The sequence below is a fragment of the Caretta caretta genome, chromosome 11 (genome assembly GCF_965140235.1).
Source record: "Caretta caretta isolate rCarCar2 chromosome 11, rCarCar1.hap1, whole genome shotgun sequence".
NCBI classification, from domain to species: Eukaryota; Metazoa; Chordata; order Testudines; family Cheloniidae; genus Caretta; species Caretta caretta.
In genome coordinates, this window is record NC_134216.1 from 66087650 (window position 1) to 66099374 (window position 11725).

An 11725-nucleotide genomic window follows, 5' to 3' on the forward strand; every position below is an offset into this window, starting at 1 on the left:
TTCCACTGTAGAGCAAAGTTGCTCAACTGCATTGATCTGAGACAACTCCCATCAAAGTTGTGCTTGTTATAAAGGGCCCTGCTGAAATTGGAGTTTGTTGTTTTAGCCACGACACTATTCATGAGCCTTATGTTAAATTTATTCTGACCATCTGATGTAAGACCCTCTTGAATATTTGACATCCAGAACAACGCATGGACTCTAATAAATTTCAAAATGTAATCAATTAGAAGATTATATTTCACCATCCTGTTCCGACCGGTAACAAAATTTACAAATCACATAATCAATGCAATCCATTAAAACTGACAAAGGAGGTGGTGATGGAGTGGAAAATCTCCATCAAGGGCACTCAAAAGATATAATTAAAAATACATTACGCCTTGAATGTAAGGCATGCTGCTTGCTGCCGCTGTTTCACTTTGCTGTGCTCAGGCTTCCAGCACACAGACTTGCCTTGTAATCCCACCTAGTTGTAAAATATCCCTATTATAACCTCCAGTTTCCTTGGTTCTAAAATACAGCTTCTGTGGAGAGGTGGACAGGAGATTCGCATTCTGTGAGTGAAATCTTGGCTTCATTGAAGTCCATGGCAAAACCCCAATTGACTTCAGTAAGGTCAGGATTTCCCTCCTTTACTTATAGCTGCTTATCATTCAAAGCCAGTTTCCCTTTCTGAATACCTGTCTACATGTCCAGCGCCCTGCACCATAGCATTTGAGCAGTTCACAGGCATGCATGCGTTTAGTCTCATAACACCATGTAGCGAAAGGAAGTGTTCTCCTCTGTTGTAGGTGGGCAACCAAGGGAACAAGACCAAGTGTGTTATCTGCACAAGGTCACACGGGATGTCTTTGAGCCAGGAATTGACCCCAGGCCTCCTCAGTCACATGCAGCGCCTTAACTATCTCAACCCTCTTTGATTTCAGTGGGACTGCTTGTGAACTAAACTACTACTCACTGTGAACAGTGAGTCAGACTTTGGTCCTTAGAAAAGTACAAAATTAGAATAAGCAAAAACCTCTATTCTTTGTAGCTTATCTCCCTAGCCATGATTTATGGGACAAAGCCATACTTCTGTCTAAGGTACTTCTACGGCCCCATTACCCTATTGTCTGGGCATCTCGCAATCTTTAATGGTTCTTGTTCTCACAACTCTCCTATGAAGTAACATTATCCCCATTGTACAGATGGGGAACTGAGGCACAGACAGACCAAGTGACTTGCCCAGATCTCCCAAATCCCAGAGAGGGAGAATTATTTTTCCTAGTCACACTGCCTGGAGTGCTCGACTGCTCTTCTGCGAGCATCGGTACAGAAGCACTGTTGGGCTTAAGGCAGCTAGAGACTGAGTGGGCTGTGAGGAAAGGGATAAGAGGAGATCCAGACACAAGGACATGCTACAGTAACTCAGCAGTAAGCCCTGGATAATCTAGTTGCATGTGGGGAGGAGAGAGTGGTTTCTTCCTAACGGGTGGGGTTTATCCCCTCCTTTGCTGTCAAGGGACAGAGTCAGGGTAACCATCTAAATAGAAAGCCAGTGACACAAATGGAATACAAGTAGATCTGGACTGGTACATTAAAGCTGGCTGAACCGGGAGAAGGGCAGTATGTTTCCTATGTGCAGTGGACCAGATCGTCCACTTGTATGATTCAGTAGAGCGCCATTGACTTAATTGGAGCTATGCTAATAAACACCAGTGATGGATCTGACCCTTCACTGCACCATTACAGGTGTCAAATTTGTTTCTTTTCTGAGGCCCAAGCCTGAGCCCATTGAAAGCAATGGCAAAACCCCTGTTGACTTCCACGGCACAAGTGCAGGCCCATAGGAGGTAGCCTGCAGCTCTCATGCTGCCCTTGAGGCTTCTCATGCTGGCTGGGGCCATGCTAAGTATGCCCTGGGCTAGTAAGAGAGAGTCACTGCATCCATGTGCCTGTATCACTGTGGTGCTTTTTTCCCTGCACGTATAAATACTTCCAATCAAAAGGAACATGTTTTATTCTCCTCCATAAACAAATGAAAGGCAGAGCAAACATTTCATTGGCCGTTGTTCCTTCGTTCTGTGTAATTTGGCAACGCTGCAAAGAGCAGATAAAACTGGAGAGAAAGAAAGTCCATACCTTATTTCTCTTCCCTGCCCGGTACAGTACATACAATGGCCGGACAGCTGCGCACACAGCTGCCTTATTCATCTCTCCAGTATTCACTCAAAAGCAGTGTTAGTTCCTCATTCAGTCAAGGGATCAAGAGAAATTCAACAATGGATCAGGTAATACTACTGTCAAACTTGACACAACTCCCCAAGAACTGAAAGCTTAGACAGGAATTTTCTCTTCTAAGGGACCTGAGAGGGCTCCAGCTACCAGTTTACAGTCCAACACTTCACCGTTAAGAGTAATGCCTTGTTCTGAATAGACTGGGGCGAGGAAGCGGAAGGATTGTACTTGGGACTGAAGGGTCACCAACCACTAGCAGCACCTACTGGCCGTCCAGAGTCCAAAGGCAGGGACGGTCTGATAATGGCAGGAGACTGCTCTGCCGTGCAGCTGTATCAGTGGAGGTGGAGTGGAGGTGGACCCTGGATATCCGCCTTGCTTTGTACCGAAACTGCAGCTGCCTGAGTTCTGAGGGAGCGCCAGCGGCTATGTGGGTGATGCTGGTGGCCCTTGGGCCTAAAGCTGTTGCAGTGCCTGGTATCGGCACAGTCCCTCATGTATTAACAACATACCATGAACAGTGGCTGTATACATGCAGATGAGAGCTGCTGGAGGGGAAAAACTGGGGAAATGCTTTTCCTTGGAATTTGCTGGTTTGTTGAAATTTCAGTGTTTCATGGGACCATGCTGATTTTGATGAAACACCACGGAAAACCACGCCCGGCTCCATTGGAAAGCTGCCTGGTTTCCTGCCACCCCATGCCCAAATGCTTGTCAGCCTGCCTGGGGGGCTGATGGGGAGCCAGGAGCCTGGAAGCCCTGTCTCCCAGGCTTAGGGTTCCTCAGTAGCCCAGGGTCCCTTGCTACTCCGCAGCCTGCCAGATGGACTGCCTCAGACCTGTGGCTCCCAGATTCCTCGCTCCTCTGCAGCCCGGAGCATTGAGGGCTCTGGCTTCCTGAGTTGCCCAGCTCTCCACTGGGTAGTTATCAAGGCTCCAGGCAGCTGTTTCAAAATTTTTGGTTTTCATTTGGAATCCAGATTTTGAAATCTTGAAATCTTCCATGAAGCAGAATTACCATTCTCCACCCAGCTCTAATGGAGACACCACAATTATCAACCAGGATCAAATTCAGGACCTTCAGCCTCAAAAGCAAAGCTCCTGCCACTTGGAACTAAGCAAGTAATTCTTTGAGGTGGAAGAAGTAGCAGGCTGTTCTAGTCACCATGGATAGCCACTAGAGGGAGACATGACTGCATGCACTAATCCATGCTTATTTGCATTGTCACTTCTGTTCTATTAGCTTAATACCTTGCCTTAAATCCTTGGGCAGCTCAGAGGTCTCTGTCACACTCCTCTTGAATACTGGTGAAAATCTGCACAAAATTCAGGTTGCACGTGAAAATATTGACTAAGGGGAAAGTGCTGCATCTCATGCATTAGGTTGCATTGCCAACTCATTTTTGTCTCGCTTACCATGGCTTGTCATACAATAGGTATGGCCAAACCTGCTCTTGACTCTCAAAAGCATATCCTGGGAGATGGGAGAGAGGAGAGTTGAACTGATGAGAGGCTAGGGGAAATTAACTTCTCTTTGCTTCAATATATGATGTAGTTTTATATATGTAACACAGTGAGTTCTTGCTAAATGTTCACCATTCAAGACATTCCTCATGAGAGACTGGGTTAGGGTTTGTCTACATGGGAAAGTTTTACCAGTTATAGTGTATAACTCCCTGTATGTATACTTATTTTGAAATAAGTTTTTCCCCCCTGTTTTAACTTAACTTAGACTCCTTCCAAAGCAATGTAAGCTAAATTGTAAAAAAAAACAAAAAACCCTCACAATAAGGGCATCCACCTGGGAGTTATACCAATGTAACTATACACATTTCATTTATACTAGTGTAACTTTTCAGTGTAGGCAACCCCCTGGTTTTAGCGTGTCTGCCCATTCCAGTTTTCCCAGGACAATCCAGTTTTCGTAGAACCATAGAATATCAGGGTTGGAAGGGACCTCAGGAGGTCATCTAGTCCAACCCCCTGCTCAAAGCAGGACCAATCCCCAACTAAATCATCCCAGCCACGGCTTTGTCAAGTTTTCAACATGTTCTCCAAGTTTGGCATGCAGCATGCCACAGAGCCCTAAGATATCTTCAGGGCAGTTGTAACATCACCACACGGTGACAGTGAATCACAGAGGTGTGTGGTACAAAGCAGAGGCACTGAGTTGTGACATGGCAGCCCGTCACATCCTCTTGGCACCTCCATTTCTTCAGCTGCTGTAAATCAACGTGGCTACACTGAAGCCAGTGGAACTGCACCAGCTGAAAATCTGGCCCCACGCTCTTCGTAGAACTGGATCAGCATACTGTGTACCGTGTGCTTGTTTACCAGACCAGGGCACGCTCATCCATAATTCACACAATCTGGAAAATAAAAAATACAACTGCTTATTATTGCTATTGTCTGTACTTTGGTAGCAACTAGATGCCCCATTGTGCTAGGAGCTACACAAAAGAGTTCATGTATTTGTATTAGAGGCCTATGACTTTTGATTTAATTTGACAGACTGTTACCACATACTGTCTCTCACACACCATTAAGGCCTTTTTTTAAACTCGGAAAACAGGTAGTTTTTAACCACGTTAAACAGCTGTTAAGTCCCATCACCACAGCTTTAGAAAAACCCACGATATGTTGGGTATGGTCAACAGTAAGGGCAGCCATTGCTTTTGCCTGCCTTGTCAAACTCGGGCTGTGATGTCGTGGTCCAAAGCCTTACAAAGGTTACTTAAGAAAAAAGAGGGAAGTCAGGGCTTGATATTTGTGGGATACAAAAAGCAAGCAGGAAAAAATCATATCAAACAAAATGATATATTTGGAAGCGTCCTTCACCCATAACAAAGGAGGAGTGAAGGGCACAAACATCTTACATTTGCTGCTCTGCAGTTCGCCTTTAACATGGCTGATCAAAAGCCAGAAGGAACTGAAGAAGACAAGAAACAAGGACTGCTCTGCTATGAAAAGGCTGCCAGGCTGGTTCCTTTTAGTCACAGCGGTGAAAATTAATTTGCTAAGGAACTTAACTGGTGCCTTCACCATGCAAATGAGTTACCTATAGAATGTCAGGGTTGGAGGGGACCTCAGGAGATCGTCTAGTCCAACTGCCTGCTCAAAGCAGGACCAATCCCCAGTTTTTGCCCTGGATCCCTAAATGGCCCCCTCAGGGATTGAGTTTACAACCCTGGGTTTAGCAGGCAAATGCTCAAACCACTGAGCTATTCCTCCTGCACCCCCAAATATTGCCTGACAATACAGTTCAGCAGCTGTTTGGAAAACAGCACGTTTCCCTTCCTGTATCTGGCAAAAAGGGACATCCCCTCGATGTAGGGTTACTGTGCCACCCTGACACAATGCAATCAGTGCAATGCAACACAATGCCAACATGGAAAAACGCAACACCTCCCATTTTCCAATGAGACCCCTGTATCTGCAGGTGCCTGCCTTGTGTTTATCATAGCAGATGGCTCCGGTGTGAATGGCTCAGTGCCTGAGTTGACCGGCATATGCGCTGGTTCACTGCTAATCCTGAATTGTGTTTGAATAGTTTGGTACGATCGTCTAGTGTCAGAGAGAACCTTTTGTACTGAAGCCGCATATGTGTTTGCCTTTCAGGTCACCTTCCCCTTGTCATGCTGCAGCGTGCAATGCTTTCAAACGGGTAGCTACAAGGGAAGGATGGGGGAGCTCCAGAGTTCCAAACTCCAGCCAGGCCAGGAAGATGAAGGGAAGCAAAACAAAGAAACACAGAGAGATGTGGGTGCAAAAGTAGCAAGTCGTGAAGGAGACCAGTATGCCTTTCAGGCAGGCAAACAATACTACAACTCCTCCTTGCTTGCTTCCCAGTCCCTGCCTTGCCAAGAGCACGCACTGGTATAGAGGTCTAAGAAATCGGGAACATTTCCATTCTTCAGGAGTAAAAGGTTTTCTTTGTTCTAATTCCTCTGATCTACTCCTTGCAATGCCCTCACATGGCACACTACAACATTTGCCTTATATAACAAGGACAAAAGCAGATTGCTCTGGGAATAGCTGAAAGGAAACCATGTTTTGTTCCCTTGTTGCAACAGTCTTGTTTACTAGCTGGTGCTGCACAGGATCCAGTTCAGACAGATTTTCTTTGCATAGTAATAATAAAGGCTTTAAAAAAATAGCAGCCATAATGAATGTGAAGTTGTTTGAGTCGGGGGATGATGTATCACGTAAACTAATTCGGCCTTGCCAGAGACAGTGATTTATGGCAAATGGAATGGTCAATTTCTGTTTTCTGGATTCCATATCCCAGGTTTGTGGCCCCAATTCAGCAAAGCATTTAATCATGTGCATAACTTTAAGCCCATGAAGCAGTAGGCATTTATTATTATTGTTGTTATTTATCACGTTCTGGACAAACACAGAATAAGAGACAGTCCCTGCCCCAAAGAACTTTTGTGCTTCAGTGCCTTGCTGAATCAGAGCCTGTATCAGCAGCTGTGATTCCAGTTATTTACTAGTCTGGTTTTTCCCCCCTGTGAATGGGAGAGCAGACACAGGTCGAAGTTCAGTTATTTCTAAAAGTGCCTGCATTTTTCAAATGCATTTTCCTGCTGTTAAAATATATATATATATATATATATATATATATATATATATATATACATTCTTTATACAAGCGGATACATTCTTTAGCCCACACACCCTATTGCCACCCCTCTGCCCTGGCAGCAGAGCAGGCCCTAGGCATAAGCAGAATAAGCAAGTGCTTGTGGCCCTGAACAGCTCAAGGGGGCCCCCTATTTGCTTTTTATTGTGAGAACTTGCCTGGTTTAGTGTTGGGAGGGGGGAGGAGGAGAAATATTCCTGGTTAGGGCCCCCAGTGAACTAGCACTGATCTGCCCTGGCAGCATGCCCCTGCTGTGCACCAGATTGCCAATTCCCCAATTGCAACTGCTTGTGTTGTAAGCATCACAAAAGAAATGGGTAATTTAAAGAACAAAACAGAACTGGCCCACTTCAATGGAACTGAGGTAAATTACGCCAGCTGAGGTGCTGGCCCACTGGGTTTTCTTGGTCCTCTGTGCTTTCTTGGCCATCTAGATCCTCTGCTGTGCTGTACGGAACCTGCTGCATGCTACACAGAGCAGAGGAGATTCTCTTCTCTGCTCCGTTGAAAGGAACAGACTGGCACAAAGCGGTCCCAGAAGCTCAGGATCCAGCCCAGAGAGCATTTTCCCTAGTGAGGATTTGAAGACAGCCATAAAGCCACCTCCCATAGATCCCTTCACAAGCCATGGTGAATTAGGAGAGCTGTGGTTGTGGCTAGCGACATGAGAGGGGAGCGTGGCTACTGCATGCAGCACTTCAGCCCATAGGGAAGCCCTGGGAGCCTTTGATTTAGGCTTAATGGGATGGCATATTCCCCCACCTCTGGGCCCTGAGTTCTGGGATCACCACACTATCCCACACAGAAGGGCTACATGTGCCAGAACCATGTTAGCTCCCTTGCAGCCATGTGCTAATGTCTCAAGGGTACAACTTTAAATAAACAAAAAATAGTTCTTTTCCATGGGCCATAGCTGGGAGAATGGAGTGCAATCCCTCTGAGTTTGGGAACAGCCACGGGCATTGGGTGATCTGGCTCTAGCAGCAATTCCCAGGAGTAGGGAATCAGGAGGGGGATTACAGAAGGCCGGTGGCCACATTGAGTCTGTGGGCTAGATCCTCAGCTGCTGTGTTTTGGTGTTGCTCTATCGAAGTAAATGGGGGCCCTGCTTCACCAGCTGAGGGTCTGGTCCTGTCACTTTAGAGGATTGGCAATAGAGGGCAGTGATCTCTGATTATTTTATCCAGTTGGAATTGTATTTCCCTCAGACACCAAAGAGGCATTCTGTGTGTGTGCTGAGTCTAATTATAGCTCCCAGTGAAGTGAGCATTGGGAGCCCATGTCGTATCTAAGGGTAACTGCGTCTGAGCCCGTGGATGCTGAAGAACATGCTCTTGAAAGCACTGGTGGAAAGGAGGGAGAAGAATAAAAAAATGATATAAGTGGGATATAAAAAGGAACTTAATTCCTTAGTACAGCTCAAGAGAGCATCCCCAACCCTTTAATGGTGCTGAAAATCAGGGATGTAGCTGGCAAATATTGCAGCTACAAATATTGAAGAGCTTGTGACAAGCCTGCTATAGTCAATCATGTTACACAAATCAGAATTAGCAATAACCAAAGGATTTTAGCATGTGATTAGCAATCAGCCTTAGAAAAAGTAACTTTTGGGGCATACTAGCAACTCCTGAAATAGTGAGGGGAAAGAATAAGTATGATAAAGAATGATTGAATGAAGAGTCAGGATAGTTCAGAAGTATTTTCCGTAGATTCTGAGACCAGAAGGGACCTTTAGATCATCAAGTCTGACCCCCTGTCTATCGCGGGCCACAGAATTTCACCCAGTTACCACTGTATGGATCCCAGTAACTTGTGATAGACTCAAACATCCTCCAGAGAGCATCCAGTCTTGATATGAAGACATCTAGAGATGGAGAATCCATCACTTCCCTTGGTAGTTTGTCCCACTGGCCAGTCACCCTCACTTGTAATCTCTGTAGAACAAGGAACCACTTTCATGGTAGAGAAGCAAACACATTCCCTATATTTTTCCACTTGTGGCTGTTGCAATTGATTTGGAGCTCTCCTATGGTAACTGATGAGGACTGTATGTCCGCTTGGTTATTGTGGTGGTGTTTTCTATATGACTATATAGGTAACTCAAAGGGAGTCTGGGAAAATAGGCAGACGAGAAAAGATTGACTCAAGATAAGCCACCTCTGAGCAAACACTTGTGAGTTGTTAAAGACCAATGCCCAGAGCTATTTGCCTTGATGTTTTTGCCTCCTCTGCAGCCAACCCACAAAACTGGTTTTGACCAGATCAGGAAAGGGCCCATGAACACCAAAGAACAAAGGAACTTGGGCAGGTTTTTAAAAGCAGCACTTAATCGAGAGAGGACAATAATTATCTGCGGGAACCAATGATGACCCAGCTTCTTCTCCAAGAGAAGGTGAGACTAGGTAACATAGTGTGACCCCTTGGTGTCAACTGGCTGAAGCCTCGCAGATAGACTTTATTTTGAAATCCTTTTTCTCTAAAGCTTTTTTTCCACTGCAAAATAAGCAATACGCTGGTTTTCACAGGGCTGCCAGATCACAGACTCCTGAGGGGAAGAGCTACGTGTGCTAAGCTCAGTCAGACCGTCTACACAAACACAGTCGACACACAGGACACTGTAACCTAGGGACTGGATCTTATTACACCTCCAGCTGCCGTGTAGAGGTACCGTAAGAGTCAGAGAGTTGGGGAATTGCACCCCAGGAGAGGCAAAGGCCCAAGACTTGAAGCCTGAGGGCATGCATCCAGAGACACCAGAAAGGGGACAGAGGTGCAGCGAGTCCTGTAGCCAAGACAGCCACATCCTGGCGTTATTACTCAGGGTTCTACTCAGCCCGTGGACAAATCTGCAGCTGGTGTAACTTGGCAAAATAAGTGACTTACCCTAGCTGAGAATCTGGCCAAAGGTTTCAGTGAGAGTTTGCCTGTGTAAGGAATGAGTCCAGGCCGTGGGCCCATTATGTATCAATTAGAATTTGAAAGGTGTCGGATGTGCTGTATAAATAGGCTGCCAGGTGTCAAGTGAAACTTAACAGTGACAAACATAAAAGTAATTCACATTCACTCCAAAATAATGAAGTCACGTACAGAAGGAATTGAAGTGCCTGAGAGCAGCAGGACTTTGAGGGAAGAGTGGACTGTGAATTTCATTTGCCCCTTAATACACAGGAACCAAGTTAATTGCTCTGTTCTTGCACGCATCTGTATTGTCTACCTGACTGTTTATCATTGCAGTTTAATTGCCTAGTTATAATTCTCCACTTACTGAAGGAAAATACATCAGAACTTCGGAAGGTGTTTCCACGCATTTGGCTTATAATAATTAGAGACTGAAAACCCAAAAGACCTTATTCAAGTCATCAAGGCCACTGCCTTGTGATTCATCAGATACTAAGCTGATTCTGCAGTCCTCTTGGGTTGGGACATATGTCTCAGTAAGCAACATGGTCTAGTGCTTAGAGCACAGGACCAGGTATCAGGTGACTTAGGTTCTCTTCCTGAATCTGCTGTGTTCTTACCGTGTGACCTTGGTCGAGACACATAACCCTATCTGTGTCTGTTTCCCCACCTGTAAAATAGGGGTAAGTACTTACTGTTCCCATCTGGGCAAAGTTGTCCTCAGTGGGCCTGATCCAAAAATCAGTGGAAGGCTCCTGTAGATTTCAGTTGGCTTTTGATCGAGCCCTGTAAGAGCATAACATTCTCACTGGGCTTGTTGACTCCATGCAAAGGACATTGGTTTAATAAAGTGACATGGCTGTGGGGCCATCGGATGGCACTGGGAACAAGCTGTTCCTACATGGTGAACCCAGCATTGAAGGCTGGTACGGTGTTTTTCTCGTCAACCCCAGGCAAAGTGCACGCGGGTCCATCCCTCTCATTGCCATATGGCACCTTCTGTTTGAGTGAAGGCTTTTCTGAAATATTGCCAGTGTCTCCTTTCCCCTAAGGTAGAGCATGGGAAAAAATCCTCCCTTCCCCAATGTATGTATATTAAACGCTGCAGGGAAATGTACTCTCCTGCCCATCATATGCAATACATCTTGGGGGGAGAAAGTGGGGCACTGTGGAGAAATATTTTAAATGCCATGCAAAAGGCACCTGGTGAATTGTACTCCTGTCTCCCTGGGTGATTCACAGCCTCTAGGGCCATGCATAGGCCTCATGGTGCAGGTGCTGTGATAAACCTTTTCAAACTCAATTTGTGTTTCATCAGATTGCACTTAAGGCAGGCGAGAGGCACAGTTTCAGTGTAAATCAACAGAAAGGGTTTTATTAAACATAAATGATTCTTAGCAGGGCCCTACAGGTAACAGGTATGATGGTCTGCCTCATCCTGCCTACTTGCTCCCTCGTCTCTGGGAAGCTGTTTACTCAGAATACTGTTTGGCATTTGTACCAAGCTTGGCATTTGCCAAGTGCTTCATGAGCATTTGTTAATTAGTCTGCAAAGCACCACTCTGGAGGAGGTAGGTATTATCCCCGTTTGAACATAGAGGGGAAACGGAGGTAGAGCATGTAACTTACCTGTATCTACCCAGCAAATCAGTGGTAGTCCTGAGTTATGCACAGATCCTGAATTCAGTTTAGTATTCTATTTAAACTCTGCCCACAGAGAAGCTCAGGTGAGGGCAGGATGTTAGTTACCAGACTTTCTCGGGGAGAAAATGACCAAGGTCTCTATGGTGTTTAAATGGGAGGAAGGATATTCTAGTGAATAAGGCACTGACTTGGAATTCAGAGCTCTGGGTTTGACTTCTCAACTCTACTATAAATCTTGGGCAAATCACTTAATCTTTCAGCTCCCATCTGTAAAATGGGACTAAGAATAATTCCTTTTTCTGTCTTGTCTGTTTAGACT